This window comes from Prunus mume, linkage group LG6 (assembly GCF_029339155.1).
Source record: "Prunus mume cultivar Tortuosa linkage group LG6, ASM2933915v1, whole genome shotgun sequence".
Classification (NCBI taxonomy): Eukaryota; Viridiplantae; Streptophyta; class Magnoliopsida; order Rosales; family Rosaceae; genus Prunus; species Prunus mume.
This window is the reverse complement of record NC_142703.1, coordinates 18,801,099-18,816,874: the sequence shown is the minus strand read 5'-3', so window position 1 is coordinate 18,816,874 and position 15,776 is coordinate 18,801,099. Positions and strand designations below refer to the sequence as shown.

At 38.8% G+C, this 15,776-nt stretch overlaps 2 pseudogenes; both read right to left on the bottom strand.

The window, feature by feature from the left end:
* Window positions 1-212: 212 nt before the first annotated feature.
* On the bottom strand, window positions 213-7,009 carry LOC148916327 (uncharacterized; annotated as a pseudogene).
* A 4,026-nt stretch (window positions 7,010-11,035) lies between these two features.
* On the bottom strand, window positions 11,036-14,162 carry LOC148916326 (uncharacterized; annotated as a pseudogene).
* Between the last annotated feature and the right edge of the window lie 1,614 nt (window positions 14,163-15,776).

Genomic DNA, 15,776 nt, shown 5'->3' with positions numbered 1-15,776 from the left:
CTCCTCGTTGAGGTCCTCTAAGTGGTAGTTCGTCTGCAATAAATTCATTACATACATTAAGTAATATAAATATATAAAGTTTGAAAGAAAAATAATTAAAAGATAGGAAACATACCGACAACTGGCCGCGAACTTGCATCTTGATCTCGTCAGGCATGACCTTCCAAGACTTCCATTGCATCGGGCAATGGGTCCGAACGATGTGGCCAATGTCAGGCCAAGGAGCTATGCAAGTCCGCCGGTGTAGCCCGATGGCGCTCGTCATATCCGATGTCGATACGATCGTTGGTCACCCGGTGACTCGCCTTCACCGCCGACACGGCCTCGGGTGTTCCTCTTGGCTGCAAAGGGATATGACAATACTGTTACATAAATAACAAATTGAACCATAAAATTCCCAATTAAAAAATGTTAAAACAAAAACGAAAGTGGAAGGGTATTACCGAGGTGCCCCGAGGCACCAGATACCGATACCGATGTGGTGTCGTGGTGGTAGCGGGTCGGTGTCGCCGCTTAGCGCTAAGAGGCTGCACCACCGAAGAAGATGATGATGCAGCCGCTGGGATCCCCAGACCAGCTAGCATGGTCCCGCTCCATCGCCTTTGGAGCAGTGGTAGCCGATATGGCCGAGCCGGGCTCAACTCGGTGTAGTCGTCACCGCCCTACGACGTCTAATCAAGTCCGACATCTGCACAATTTTATTAATCAAATTTAGCACATACAATGTCATTAAAAAATTGAACTAACTAATTAAAATCATAATTTGACCTAGGGTTTGCGATTTCGGAGTATCCGGGACTCCGATCCACGATCCGTCGAATCCTAAACGATCCTATAAATACATGGTACAACATACGTGAGTTTCAGCGATCCAACGGTCCGAACATATCAAACCTGAAAATCGCACAATAGGTTCGAACCGTTCGAGACTCAAACGATAACCAAATTCCAATCTGAGCACACCTACGCGCTCGTGACAACGAAATGTTTGCACTTGGACCAAATGCCCTATGCCACAAGATTCACGCGCCACCACACGCGCCGGCAGCGCGTGGGTGCCCAAAGCGATAACAATCACCGGGAAATCCTAAAAATTAAAGGCCAAGGTTCCTACCCTAGGTTCAAAACATCAATTGGAGGCAGTTTTGTTCTCGGACCTACCCCGAAAAACGGCCGGAAGTGGCCGGAATTTAAATTTCAAAACCGGCCGAAACCTAGGGTTTCAAATTCACTACCCTATGCACACAATCAATCAAATCTTACCCAACCATCAGCTAAAGCATCAAAAATAGTCCAGAAAGCATACCTCAATTGCTCAATTTGGTGCCTAGAGGAGAGAGAACAACGGCGGCAAAGATTCGGCCTAAACGGAGGAAATCACGGCGGCAGGATGGACGGCGACGGCAAGAAGCTCCAAGGTTCGACGGTGATTGGCGGTGGAATTGGGGCGGAGTAGGGGCTGAGGTCACGGCGGAGAGAGAGGGAGGTTTTAGGGTTCTGTTTGAGAAACGAAGAAGATGGAGAAGATCGCGATTTTCAGAAAACTTATTCGACTTTGCGTGACAAATAAACAAGTCCGTCACACAAAATTCATTAAAAAACTTTTGCGCGACGCAAAAAAGAATTTCTGTCGCGCAAGGTTCTGAAAACTTGACCTTTGCGCGACCTAAAAACACACTTGCGTAGCGCAAAGTTCTGAAAATTTCAACTTTGCGCGACGACAAAACTAGTGTCGTCGCGCAAGTTGGTCCACCAAATTTTGTGATTTGATTTTGCGCGGGAAGATAAATGAAATGATATTGCACGACGAAGAGGCATTATGTGTCGCGCAATATAGTTTTTGGCCAAAAATTTGGCCAAGTGTTGGAGCGAGCACGCAAATTTTTTTATCGCTTTGCGCGACGAAGGTACTTGAGTTCGTCGCAAGAATCCAGCTTTTGCCAAAAACATTTCGCCAAGTGTTGAAGCGGAGCAGCCTACAAATTTTTTTATCGCTTTGCGCGACAAAGGCACTTGAGTTCATCGCGCAATCCGTTGTTGCCAAAAAATTTCGCTAAGTGTTGATCGGAGAAGGGCTGCAATTATTTTTCATCGCTTTGGCGCGACGAAGGTACTTGAGTTCGTCGCGCAATCCAGCCTTTTGCCAAAAAAATTTGAGTGTTGGAGCGGAGAAGGGCTGCAATTATTTTTCATCGTTTTGTGCGACGAAGGTACTTGAGTTCGTCGCAATCCACTTTGCCAAAAAAATTCGCTAAGTGTTGGAGCGGAGTGGCCTGCAAATTTTTTTTTCATCGCTTTTGCGACGAAGGTACTTGAGTTAATCGCGCAAACCCATACCCTGTACCCTAAACCCTAAAACCTATACCCTAAGCCCTAAACCCGAACTCCTGAACTAGTTTCAATGATCCAACCGGCAATCTTCTTTTTATAGTTCAAAATCGTATACGTCAAAAATCATCTGAATGAACATTCAGAGATTGAGTAACGGGACAAAACTTTTCGACGGTTCTAAACAAATTGTCTCAATTCAACGGTGATTTTAACTCCGATCTTGAAATTTTTTTACAGCTGCGGTTCTTGACCCTATATGAATACAGAGATGTAATTCGATCTTCAATTTCAGATATTTACAGTACAGGACATCACATAATCTTATGTTATACTGAATGAATGTATAAATAAATTCTTCATTTTTGATGAATATTGTGTGTTGATGTAATACGCATTCTAGGAAACTAGTTTCAGTAATCCAGCCGTCAAATATGTTTGTTTATACTTCGAGATCGTATATGTCGAAACCGTCGAAAACAAAAAACATTCAGAGATCAAGTAATGGGACAAAACGTTTCGACGGTTATAAACGAAAAGTCATGGTTTAACGGTTATTTTGACTCTGATTTTGATGATTTTTTACAGCTACACTGTTTAACCCTATGTGAATACAGTGAACTACTTCGATCGTCAATTTCAATTATATACGTGTGTATATATCAGAAATATATATATGTATACATGTTTGCGCGACGAGGTCATGTTATTCGTCGCGCAAAAGGTACTTGCGCGACGGAATTATTTGTCGCGCTAAGAATAGAGTCGTGCGACGTGCACATTTCCCGTCGCGCAAAAGCTACTTTGCGCGACGGAATTATTTGTCGCACAAATAATAGAGTATGCGCGACGTGTACGTTTTGCCGTCGCGCAAAATGTGCGCCACAATTATGCCTTCGTCGCGCAAGGTTATTTTCATTCACATATTATTAAGCTGAATTATTCATCATTCATTTATTCTATTTTCTTTTGATTTGAGAATTGAAGGATTGTTGATAATCTTATTTTCTTTCTATTCATTTTTTCGGTTATATGGTTTTCATTTTTTAAAAGTTTTTTGTCAAAATAAATTTAAACTTTATTATTAAAATTACTTGGATATATTTATTTACCAATTGTTTGTAACTACATTTATTTTAATAATGTTTCATTTCTGCACATATATAATGTTTGGATATAAGAAGTACATATATGAAAACATTTGCATTACACAAAATATGTCCACTAACATAATAAAATTACAAAAAAAATTCATCATTCATCATCTGAACTATAATAACTTTCGTTATCGTCGCTATCATCACTTTCGGTCTCCCAATCCTCTTCCTCCTCCTCCTCCTCCTCCGCCTCCTCTATAACTACATCATCGTCGTTGCTCGGGCCAACTGCAACATCGTATCGCGGAAGATCACCAAGGTCAATTGTAATTGACTGAATCGGTATTTCGATTGAAGACACTCCTTGTATTTGAAATGACTATTGTATAACATTAGTATCTCGAAGTGTTTCTGCATCATTTTCCATTGAATATTCTAAACGTTGATCAGCCACATTGTCGACGTCGTTGTCAGTTGGGTCTTGTTCTGGTATAGAATATACGTTCCTATGATCCATCTTTTGAACAACGTTCCAACCGCTCCCGGCTTTAGGGTCATCTAGATACACAATTTGTGTTGCCATGTTTGCCAAAATATAAGGGTCGTCATCATACCAAGTTCTGTTCATGTTCACAGATAGTAAGCCATGATCGATTTTAACACTTCCCGACCTATTTGGGTTGGTGTCAAACCATCGACACTTAAACATGATCACTTGGTATCGATCTTTGTAAAGCAATTGCACGATAGTTGTGAGTTTGCCATAGAAATCAATGTCCGTACTTTCGCCTCCACCTGGGACATGGACACCGCTGTTTTGCGTACACACCTTATCATCTCGTGCTTCGCCCAAAAATTTGACGCCGTTGACATTACAACCCGAGAACAATTCAGCGCGAATCGGGCCGAACGCCAAGTTATATAACTCATCACTGTAAGTTGGGGAATTCGATGATTTCAACTTATTCACCTAATATTATACAAAACTTTTCATATGTTAGTCTGACAAAATTAAAAACTACAATTTATATTTCTCAAATAACAAACACTGATAACTTACAGAATCCAAAAACCATTGTGGAAACAATTCACGGTGTTTCTGGGCAACCAAATGTGATGGATGTTCTCGCTTCATCATCTCTTCATGCTCATATAAGTATCCCATGATCTCATCACAATTGTTCAGTACGAACCAATGCGCTACCTCCATGTCATTTCTAGAAAACGACTCTCCGCGTCCAGGATCTCCAAAGGGTCGTGCGCTTTGGGCAAAAACAGAAAGTTTTTCATTTCTCATACCTCCGTCATGATTGCGCTGAGGACGATTGAAAACCGTCTCCACATCTTTTAAATACATTCCGCAGAAAGTAAGCGACTCATATTGAACCCAAGCCTCTACGATTGATCCTTCGGCTTCGCCTCTGTTGCGTACACTTTTTTTCAGCTCTCCGAGAAGCCTGCCAAAATAAAACGATATGATACAAATTAGCAAGCATGTGATAATGATGCATACACAAACGATAAGGATTATATACCTTTCTATTGGATACATCCAGCGATAGTTGACAGGATCAGCAAGTAATGCCTCTTCTGGCAAGTGAACCATCACGTGCATCATACTTGTGAAGAAAGCTAGAGGAAATATCATCTCAAACTTGGACAATGTCATGGCGCAACTGAAACATGTCCGTTTTTCACAAAGTTTTTGCCGTCAGTTGGGAAAAAAATCTGGACAACAAAATTATTGGCTTCATTACATCTTCGGCAATAAGTGTCGAATATCAACAGGAAGTAGGCGTTGCATAAACACATGGCAGTCATGGCTCTTAAGTCCAGTAAATTTACCCCCGTCACAACATTCACACAACGTGCGATATTAGAAGCATACCCAATGGGAAATTTTACTGACGATACAAACTTTAGAAACTCTTTCTTGTCATTCGGTTTCATAGAAAAGAATGCAAGATCCCTTCTAGCTTTATCATTGTCCCTATTCATCCATAAACCCCTTCGTATGCCCATTCTTTCCAAATCAAGACGAGCTTTGATCGTGTCCTTTGTCTTCCCCTCGATATCTAGAATCGTGCCCACCAATGTGTCGAATACATTTTTCTCAACATGCATCACATCTAGATTGTGCCTCAATTTTAGTTTCGACCAATATGGGAGCTCAAAAAACATAGGCTTGTGCGTCCAGTTCATATGTGGAGAAGGTCTGATACGACTAACTGTTTTTCCGAAGGGAGCAAAATCCAACCGTTAAGTTGGTCCAATATCTCATCACCGGACCATTTTCTGGGTCTAAGGCGACGCTCTGTGTTCCCGTCGAATTCTTTATCTTTTTCCCTCCACTCATGGTCCCATGGCAACCATCTCCAATGACCAAGGTAACAAACTTTTCCAGCGTGCCAACCAGAACTTACATCTTCTTTGCATGTAGTACATGCCATATAACCTTTTGTGCTCCACCCAAAAACCATTGCATATGCTGGAAATCATTCACAGTCCACATAATCGCTGCTCGCAAAGTGAACATCTTCCCAGTTGATTTATCGTACGTGCGAACACCGCTTGTCCTTAAATCCTTCAGCTCATCAACCAGCGGCCTTAAGTAAACATCGATTGACCTCCCAAGATCCTCAGTTATCAAAACAGTCATCATCATGTATTCTTTTTTCATGCATTTCCAAGGCGGCAAATTATATGGGAATACGAAAATCGCCAAGTGCTGTAGTGTTGGTTTAGAACCCCATACGGATTGAATCCGTCAGTGGCAAGTCCTAATCTAACATTTCGGGGATCAGCAGCAAACTCGGGGAATGTTCGATCGAACTTTTTCCATGCCTCCCAATCTACAGGATGCCGCATCACATCATCGTCTACCCGTTTTTCCTTATGCCATCTCATGTCTGTGGCAGTATGCGTCGACATATACAATCGCTGCAACCTAGGTTTTAGGGGCAAATAACGCATGACTTTTTGTGGGATCTTAGTCGTCCTATTCTGAGATGTCATCTTGAACCTCGACTCATTGCATATAGGACATGTATCCAACGATTCATGCTCTTTGTAGAATAACATGCAATTGTTTTTGCAAGCATGAATTTTTTCATAACCCAATCCAAGACCATTCAACACCTTCTGCGCTTGTTTATGGTCTTTCGGCAAACAATTGTCCATCGGAAGCATTCTCTTGAAAACCCCCAAAAAGTAATCGAAACACAGGTTCGACATACGATACTTTATTTTTCCGTGCATTAGCTCCACAATGGCCGTGAGAACGGAAAAGCTCTCGCACCCCGGGTATAACTCTTGGTTGGCATTTTTTAACAATTTTTCATATTGTTCAAACTCCGCACTGTCTATTGGTGTAGGCACATCATCTTGCTCTTCTTGATTCATGTTGGTCGATACAAATGGAAAAACATCCTGTATAATATCCATGACTTGATCATTAGCATCCATAATAGGTTGAACATTGTCCACTCTTGTGACATTTGAAGAGGAAGCATGCTCTAATTGTTCCCCGTGAAGGTTCCAAATGTTATATGTCTCAATTATTCCATTCCTTACTAAATGAAATCCAACATTTTCAATTGTCTCCCATAACGTGTTGTTGCACCTCCTACAAGGACAACGGATTCTAGTTGCACCCGGGTTGTGTCTACGTGCAAACTCAATAAAATCCTCGATTCCATCCAAGTATTCGTCTGCGCATCTGTTCGGGTTCTCAGATCCACCTTCTGTCCATAATTCCTGAAACCAGAATCACAACACAACAATCACAACAACTTCATACGGTTATAATGTCACCTTATGCCTCCGTAAGGGTCCTATCCCATTCGGGAATGCATACTCCTACCACGAATCTACGATTACATGAGATTAGATTTCGACGTGATGAATTTCACAAGATCTCGTTCTAGCTTCTTGAGGTGGCAGAGGTATAAATACCTACGTACTCACCCAAGAACGCACCGAGATGACATCGAAATATCCACAATCGAAACCTAATCCTGTAGTCATAGATTACGTGACAACACTATGCATTACCAAACTATCCAAATAATGGGACAATTCAAGAATTAATTGGACCGCAGTCATGCATTACTCATCCATGCACGAAATCCAACTAATCTCGAACGGGAAACTAAGTGTTACTAAACATAAAAATAAAAGCACGAAGTTAATTTCAATTAACTTCGTACATCACAACAGATTGTGCTACGTTACACACAATTTAACAACATAATATAAATATAACTTCACAAGAAAATTTTAAACATAACAAATTAACATTATTAATATATAAAACGAATAAAATACCTTCTCAATCGTTCTCCACCAATCGCTAATTACAAATATCCCTAACGAAAACAAAATAAAAAACCTTAGTACGAACTTAAATTAATACTTTTAAACTAATGACGAAAAATATTTACCCAATCAATGTATTGAAGTCCCAGCAGCGGCAGAGAGGTTGAGAGAGGCAGAGGCAGAGGCAGAATGCTTTGTTTTTGCATTCTGCCTCTGCAATGGCAGAATTCTAATATGAAGAAGAAGGACTTTGCGCGACGAATACATAAGTTCGTCGCGCAAAATTCCGTCGTAAAAAACCAAATCGTCCGTCGCGCGAACCTTTTTTTCGTCGCGCAATCACCTGCCGACATCTAACTTTTGCGCGACGCTGGTATTTTCCGTCGCGCAAACCTTTGTCGCGCAAAGTCGTCGCGCATAAAACATAATTCCGTCGCAGTAAAGTTCCAAGTTTGCGCGACGAATAGTTTGTACGTCTCGCAAAAAAAAATATCCCAATCGTAATTTTGGCGCCAAAATAAAATATCCTCGTTTTCTTACGCGACGAAAAATCTTCCCGTCGCTAAGCTGTCTTTTTGCGACGAAGAGTTTCGTCGCAAAAGTTTTTACCGCCATATAAAGGGACCCACTGGTTCTGTCCGCTTTTGCGACGATTTAACTAATATACCGTCGCGCAAGGTTGTCCTGGCGCGATATTTTTCGTCGCGTAAAGTTTTCAGCGCCAAAAAATTCCTCGCTTTTTATCTATGTTTGCGCGACGACGATTTTTTGGTCGTGCAAAGACATTTCGAGCGACGAAAAATTTGGTCGCGCAAATTTTCATGGATTGCGCGACGAATATGTTATTTCGTCGCGCTGTTTGTTTTGCACGACGACTTATTCTTCATCGCGCAATCTTTCGTTGCGCAAATGGTGAAACGTAGTAGTGCATGCTCATGTAGTGAGAAGACGTGCACAATGTGCACATGCCCTATGCCTTTTCACGTTATACATTGCATGCTTTTTTTGGCGCAATTGATGAAGCCAATATTAATAAATCAGGCGCAATTACTATCACGTTATATTAATACATGTTCAACTAGGCCTATAGAGGGCTCTTTTATTAACCAAATCAAAGCTTTCGGTAGACTAATTTCTCTTACGTTAACCAATCATTAGAATCTTTAACCACTCGGATCGGTTAATCACTTATTTTCAGTTCAAATTAATTCAGTAGGCCAATGTACCATTTAACAAATAACCTACTAATTACGCATTAAAAATGCTATGTATAATTATTGACATAACTATGGCTGCAATTAGTTATTTGGTTAAATAATAATCTCAAATAATAAGTATCAAAAACTCTTGAGAACAAAAATATTTACTACTAATGCTAATGCTAGTTGACTACAAATAGTAAGTCACGTTGTTTTCTGCAATTAGTCTCTACCTGCCACTGCCATCCGTTTGTTTTCCGTTGATTTCGTGAAGGTAAATTTGGCGGACCAATAACAAAAATCATCGCTTTTTTCCCTCTTTCACATTTGGTTTGTTGTGGTCTCTCCGTGATTTATTTTTATTTTTACATGCATGCATGCTCTCATTGGTCTGGCCGTTCTTGCAAAGCCTTAGCACCTTACCTGCTAAATGAGTTACGTCTACATCAACTCACATATAACTTTTTACACAAGGAAGATACTTTAAAAAAAAATAAATAAATAAAAAATAGACACATGGCTTTGGAGCTCTAGTATAAAGCTCCTATTGTATCCTCCTATTCTTTCATTAAGACTAGTTAGCACTCTCTCTGTATCTCTTGAAACTCTCTGTTTGTGTGACATTTCTCTCTCTCCCTCTCCCAAATGGCTGAAATGGGTAAGTGATCTTTGATTATATGTATGTACTTGTAGTTCTCACCTCGACACCGGCTTCTCTCAGTACTAGTTTTCTTTTCTTTTTGATTTCTGATCTCAGGGGACTTAGTGTTTGGTTTATGACACTTTGGTCCGTTCCCAAGCTTTTCCTTATGGGGTTTGAACTTGTATTTAACTAATTTGTTTATCTTTCTTTATTGAAGATATATATGATGTAATTTGTTTTCTTATTCATTTCAGAAATGAATAATAAATTTGATGATGTTGCTGCCAAAGCTGAAGATGTGGGAAGAGGAGAGATTATCACATGCAACCTTTGTTCTCATGGAAACTCAAAACAATTTGAAAATAACAAAGGGTTGATATATCATCAGAAAATGGTCCACAGGGGACCCAAGTCAAACTTCTTTGTGTGCAACAAAGAAAAATGCCAAAGGAAGTTCAGTAACAAATCTGAATTTGACCACCACAAGCCCAGATGTGGCAAGAAGCCTAAGGCTAATTAATGTAAAGCACTTTCGAATTTGATTGTAGTTTTGTTGCTACGTTAGTTATTTTCCCGTCATGTTTTGCTCTTCTTTTTCTGCCACAACATCATTAAAATAAGCAAACGTAGGTGTGTTGAGATGGCCAGCTGGAATGAACCTTTAATTTTCCTCTTCTTTGACTTCTTTTTATTTGTTTTTTTAAAGCTCACGCACTGTTAACACTAACTAGCTTGTTTAATTTTAATTGTAGGGTTGGAGCTCGCAGGACCTGTCATGTCAAGAAGGATTTGGGTTTCTCCACAAATTCCAATAAAGGCGAAATCTTATTATCTTTAAATTATGAAAGACTTATGGCTTGATGTTATTGTTGTTGGTGTTAGAAGAATTTGCGAACCTAAGTATGAGTTTATGTTTAATTTTCTTGCATGTGTTCCTGGAGTGATGTGTATCGATTTGCTACTTGCAATTTAAAGTTTGTTTGGCTTGGAATGAATTCATGCTTTTGATTTAAATAAACAGTTAATGCTTTCAATTGCATATCCAATGAATACACAATTAATGGTCTTTGCTCTAAGTTCAGTTTTGCTCTAAGTTTAATTCGCTTTGGTAAAACAACCTTACACTTTCAGACAACCCCACACTTGTTGCAGAGGGAAGAATTATTACATCTTGGAGATCTTGGTCCAAGTTTGTGCAAACGCAAAGCTAGACAACCCCACACTTGCTGAGCACATCCCATGAGCACCAAATGTCGCTTTTTTCCGCATTGTTTTTTTAAAAGGTTCATTTTAAGCTAAGCTCCCTCTCATCACAAGATTTGGTCAATTTGCAACGAATCAAACCTTCTCTCTTGATAATTAAAATCCCACAAAAGCAGTGGCGGATCCAGGATTATGTGGCCAAGGGGGCTTAGTGTAAAAGTTCTGAAATTTTTCTATAAAGAAAATAATGCTAAAAAGATAAAAAGATAGTACTTCCATTCATAATTCATAACAAAACCAATAATACAAGTTACAATTGTCCACGACGAGTTTTCATATTCTGAAAACGTTGCATTATAGTTTCGTTATCAATACAAGCAAAAACATCTCTCTCAATATAAACAATCAAGCTATCATTCAACCATTGATCTCCCATTCTGTTGCGAAGTGGATTTTTAATAATATTCATGGCGGAAAATGCCCTCTCCACTGAAGCAGTTGCAACCGGTAAAACCAAAGTCAATGTAAGAAGCAAATACACATAAGGAAATATTTCATGCATTCCTTTCTCCACCATTTTTTCCGCAAGACTACTAATCCCTTCCAATTGAGAAAAATCAATACTCGAACGCATATGATGAATATAAACACCAAGTTGATCTTCAAGCATCAATAAGTCTCTATCCGAAAAATCATAAGGATAAAATTAAGCAAGACGAACTAGCTTTCGTTTGTCAAAAGCTACAAAGTTATTTTTCGGACTTAAGCATGCCAAACAAGTAAGTAACTCAGTACTTACCTCGTTGAAGCGATCATTTAGTTCCACAAGTTGTCCATCAATTACATGAATAAACATCTCCACACGATAACGATGATAATTTGTCTTCATTGGAGCATTACGCCGTGACCTCCCTGGAATTACATATTCCTCATCCATGGTAGGAACTATAATATCATGTTTGTAACAAAACAAAGATGCTTGCTCAACCAATTCTTCAAACTCATTATCCCTCATGAACTGCAGGTTTTCCTTGCATGTTGTCACTAAACTCATTGCACTCACAATGTCTTGATCTTTCTTTTGCAATGCTAGAGACAAAGTGTTTGTTATTCCCAATATAGCTTTCATTAAAAATAAGTGAAACACAAACTCAAAAGATTGTATTTCTCTCCATAACTTATAGGCTTCACCCGAACTATCATTAGGATTATCATCAACAATCATTTGAAGCACATTCACCACAGATGGGAACATAGAAATGATACTAATCAACGTACCATAATGTGAGTTCCATCGTGTATCGCCGGCACGTTTGAGAGTAGTTTCTTGATTTAAGCCCCGCCCCGTTATAAGACAATCTTCTTCAAAAGCTCTCACAAGCTCTTCTTGGTATTGTGCTCTAAGTGCATCCCGACGCTTACAAGATGCTCCAACAACATTGACCAAACTATTAGCCGTTGTGAAAAAAGAGTTGACATCAATGTTTTTCTTTGCTACCGCAACAAGAGCTAGTTGAAGTTGATGAGCAAAACAATGAACATAAAATGCACAAGGTTGTTCTCTCAAAATCTTTGTCTTAAGGTCATTGAACTCACCTTTCATATTACTAGCTCCATCATAACCTTGTCCTCGTAGCTTGGAAAAGCTCAAATTCGCAGAAGAAAAGAATTCATCAATGGCTTCCTTTAGTGCACTTGAAGTAGTATCGGTCACATGTTGAACCCCCACAAACCTTTCAATTATTTGTCCTTTGTCATTCACATAACGAAGCACCATCGCCATTTGCTCCATTTATTGAAACATCACGTGCTTCATCCACCATTATGGAAAAATATCTATCTTTTACATCACTCAAGATAAGACCAATGGTTTCTTTAGCACAAGAATTGACAAGATCTTTTTGAATTGAAGGAGCTATTAACTTCAAATTTCCTGGAGCATTTTCCAACACAACGGCCTTAACTTTTTCATCATGATCCGCAAGAAATTGCAAGAGCTCTAAATAATTCCCTCTATTACTTGATTGGGCACTTTCATCATGACCACGAAAAGAAAGACCTTGTCGCAACAAATACCTAGTGCACTTAAGTGATGCATTCAAGCAAGTGCGATAAGCCGTGCGAGCTTGGCTTGTTTGCTTGATGACAATTGTTTCAATGTGTGTAGTTTGATGCATCAAATTGTAAGCAACTTCTCTAACTTGGTTGTGAACACTACCAACCGGTCCAACATGAAGATTAAATCTTTCTTTCGCCTTCTTCCAATTATTGAAGCCTACCCCAGTGAATGCATCACCACCCACTTGATCAAAATTTGATTTGAAGAGATAACAATGAAGACAAAATGCAGCATCTTTAGCAATACTATATTCCAACCAATCATGATCATCAAACCAATTAGCAATGAAGCGTCTATTAATTCCTGATTGATTAGTTTGTGGGAATTTATAACTTCTAGGTTGACAAGGTCCCTTTTGTAGATATGCTCTTCGAATCTCATCTCGAATATTAGGACTATAATCCACCATTCGAGTTCTTAGTCCAGGGTCTGCCTGAAGATTAGCTAAGATCTCATCTACTTCAATTGGTCTTGCATTTGAACTACCCGGATTAGACGGAGAAGGACTATCCGTAGATAATTTTCTTTTAAAGAATCGTTCCATAAATCTACAAATAAATTAATTAATTCAATCATTAATTTTTACCCAAATTATCATATGAATATGAAAATGTCAATAACCCACTCTCAAAATTCAATATACTCCATAAACCCATATCAATCAATATTCAATATACTAAATTATCATATCAAATATCAATTAATATTCAATATACTCAATCAATTCACATTTTCAATCAAGCATAAACTCAATCAATCTACATTAATATGATTATCACTATGATTCATATCATATCCATAAATTTCATTACATACAAAAAATATCAATATTATTCATATCCATAAATTTCAAGCATTAACTCAATAAAGCATAAATTCAATAATCATATAGCAATAAATTAAACATTTTCCATAAATTTCATATCAACAACAACAATAAATTTCAATATCAACAACAACAATATATATTAAACATTTTCCATAAATTTCATATCAACAACAACAATAAATTTTAATATCAACAACAACAACAATATATATTAAACATTTTCCATAAATTTCATAGCTAAGCTTACTTGTAGTTGAAAACAATGGAGGAGGGAGGAGGACGGCGGCGAACGGCGGTGATTGGTGGCCCAACGAAGAGTTGATGATGGAGGTTGTTGGAGGTTGGGAGGTTGGGGGAGAGGTTAGGGTTTGAGAGGGTGGGGAGAGGAAGTGTGAAATTGGAAATGAAGGGTTTGGGGCTGCTGTGCGGATTCGCAAGGTTGTTCTGTTTTTTTTTAACTGCTCAAAACGACGCTGTTTTGAGGCCAGGTCATTTAAAAATTTGATGAGCCTTTGCCAAACGACGTCGTTGGCAAGGCGTTTTAAAAATTACGCAGCAAGACGCAAGCGCAGCGCTATCTTCCTCTTCTCTTGGGACTTTCATCGAGTAGATGGCGTGCATCCAAGGGGCTTCCAGCAGCTGTCCAAGGGGCTTCAATGGAGTCCCGGCCATTTTTCCAACCTTCCAAGGGTCGTCCGACCCTGTTGTCCTAACGTGGATCCGCCTGCACAAAAGTCATCCATCACATCTACAAGTCGATAATTCTCATTTGCGGACGCGTTTGGTGACAGCAATAAAATTCTTTCCCAAAATTCACACATTTGTCAGGGAATTCATTCCACCATATAACTTACTGAAATTGGACAAACTCCAAAGCTATATGGACACACCGCTCTGCCTTTATTTCCACAAACCACTCCCCCCCATTTCCATTTTTCATCCTACATAACAAATCCATTCAGATGCACTCCACCACCACTCACCACCACCCACTACACCGAGACCCATTCCGATGGACTTAGGATTTGAAAATGAAGTGAGTTAAATTTATATTACTTACAAATTTTTTATTTATAAATACCAATAAAATCTAGAAAATGTCATTAATTTTAAATAAGAAACTAGGCCTTGATCACATCTTGAATCAGCAGCAAAACATGTCAGCAACTAATGAATTTAATGCATTTGACCAAAAAAAAAGAAGAGAGAGAATCATCGTCGATTTCATGACATGCAATGGCAATGAAATTGTCAAATAAGCGATTGTGTGGGTCAAAGCTTTTCAGTAATCTCACTAAACATTTCAATAAGAGCATCCACAATGGGCTCCCTAAATCACCTCCTTAGACAAATTTTAGAGAGGAATCGTAAAAATGCAACTCCAACCACACTCCCTATCCACCTCCTAAAATATAGAGTTCTCTAGGAGCTCCTAAGTCTAAGGAGAGAGAAAGGACTCTTAGTGGCTCCCTATAAGTTAATGCTGCTTTATTCCATGAGTATTTCAAACCTTTATTTAATGCTAATTATTTTTTATTTTATTTTATAATAGAGATGGACCAATTAAAAAAGAGTTAAAGCATTTATGACTCTCCAAATTAGGGAGTATGGTTGGAGTTGAAATTTTTTAGAGAGCTCCTAAAATAGCTTTCTTATATGAATAATGCTACTCTTACCACATTTGTATACCACATCCCTATACCATCTTATGTGGCAGTTGAGGTGGACAGCCACGTCAATTAAAATTATTTAATATTTTCTTTTCTTTTATGATTTATTCCAGTATTTGCTTGTCCAATTGTCTTAATTAAAATACACTTCATTGATTTAATTGATATGGCATATAATATGGACATGCCACATCATGTGGTATAAAAATGTGGGATAAAAATGTGGTAAGTGTAGTATTACTCTTCTTATATTCTTAGCCAAATTTTAGCTAAAAAATAGAGAGCATCATTGTAGATGCTCTAACCCACTAAAAGGATGGTAATAAACTGGCGGACCCAGAAATTTTTTAGCGGAGGTGTAATATTGACTA